Source organism: Tupaia chinensis, unplaced genomic scaffold, assembly GCF_000334495.1.
Source record: "Tupaia chinensis unplaced genomic scaffold, TupChi_1.0 Scaffold000561_1, whole genome shotgun sequence".
Classification (NCBI taxonomy): Eukaryota; Metazoa; Chordata; class Mammalia; order Scandentia; family Tupaiidae; genus Tupaia; species Tupaia belangeri.
Window position 1 is genome coordinate 2,079,835 of NW_006160074.1, and position 1,299 is coordinate 2,081,133.

The window sequence follows — 1,299 nt, forward strand, 5'->3', positions numbered from 1 at the left end:
GCCCAATAGAAAAAACCCCTAAAAAAAAAAAAAAAAAAAAAAAAGAAAAGAAAAAGAAAAGAAATACATTCTAAGACTTTCTCCTGCAGAATGAGAACCTGGTGACCAGAGCCCTGGAGAGGCCAGAAAAGTAGCTACCTGCCAAACCAAGCTGTGGGTGCTGGGGCCCAGGCTGGCTTGTGGGGCCGTGGCCGTGGAAGTACACGCGGCCTAAGCATGCATGCAGAAAGGCAGGGGCGGTCAGATCAGGGTGGGGGGCTTGCAGGCGGTGGAGGGCTAGGACCGCAGGGCGTCTGCACCACAGCATCGCGCTTGCTTTGCAGGTGGCTTTCTCATCTGTGCGCCTACTGGGTCCTCACATCAACCCTGAAATGGATGGTTGGTTGATACCTGTGACCAAGGATGCGGGCCTTGTCTCTGACCATGTAGAAACACAGCAGGAGTGGGCCGGCAGGGGTCATGTTGGTTAAAGGCGCTGGACTCCCACATGGCCAACCCAGGTGACTCCCAGACCTGGAGGCTTGCTTTCTCACTTTCCCTCTCTCTTTCTCACTCTCTCACTTTGTCTCTCTTTGGTCAAATTAAAAAATGAAAATAAATAAATAAAGTTAAATAAAATAATCCTTTTTAAAAAAATAAGTCCCGTGCTCCCTTCGGCGGTACATGTTCTAAAATTGGAGTGATAGAGAGGAGTAGCAGGGTCCCTGTGTAAGGGTGACATGCACATTTGTGAAGCAGTTCATATTTTTTTTGTTACCAGAGCAGCAGCGAAGGAAACACTCGATTAAAAGGAAACATGATTCATTAAAAAAAAAAAATTAAAGTTTCATTTATAAAAAAAAAAAAAAAAAAAAAAAGAAGCACAGCCTGGGAGGCCTCATTCAGCCTGTGGCTGCTAGGCGTTGTGCTAAATGTTTTTGTTGTATTATTTGATTTTCTTTTTTTAGCAATTCTGTAAGCTAGGAACTAAGATCAGCTCCATGTCACAGATGGAAAAACAGGCTAACGAGGTTAACTGCCGAAAGTTCCTTGGCTGGTAAGTGGCAAGGCCAGGATTTAACCAAGAAGGCACTGATCCGCCACATAGCAGCCACTCCTGGGCCAGAGCCACGCCCCACGGTCCTGGGGCCGTGCTGCTACTTGCTCCTTACAAACAGCAGCAGCTTCTCCCTGTCTTGCTCGGAAAGAGCCACTTGTTATTTTTATTTTTTAATTATTTAATTTTCAATTTTATTTATTATTATTATTTTAAGTTTTGCAATAGGGCACCTGTGCTCACCAGAGAGAGAAAAACAGCAG

General features: G+C 45.1%; 1 protein-coding gene and 1 non-coding gene across 2 annotated transcripts in view; both read left to right on the top strand.

The window, feature by feature from the left end:
• Nucleotides 1-1,299, top strand: part of CRY2 (cryptochrome circadian regulator 2) — a gene marked incomplete at its 5' end in the record, with an annotated part of 37,074 nt that overhangs the window by 9,834 nt on the left and 25,941 nt on the right. The gene's annotated exons all lie outside the window — the stretch shown is intronic.
• On the top strand, nt 647-749 carry LOC114009554 (U6 spliceosomal RNA). Its single transcript, XR_003550954.1, has one exon. It is a non-coding gene; the product is annotated as a U6 spliceosomal RNA (small nuclear RNA).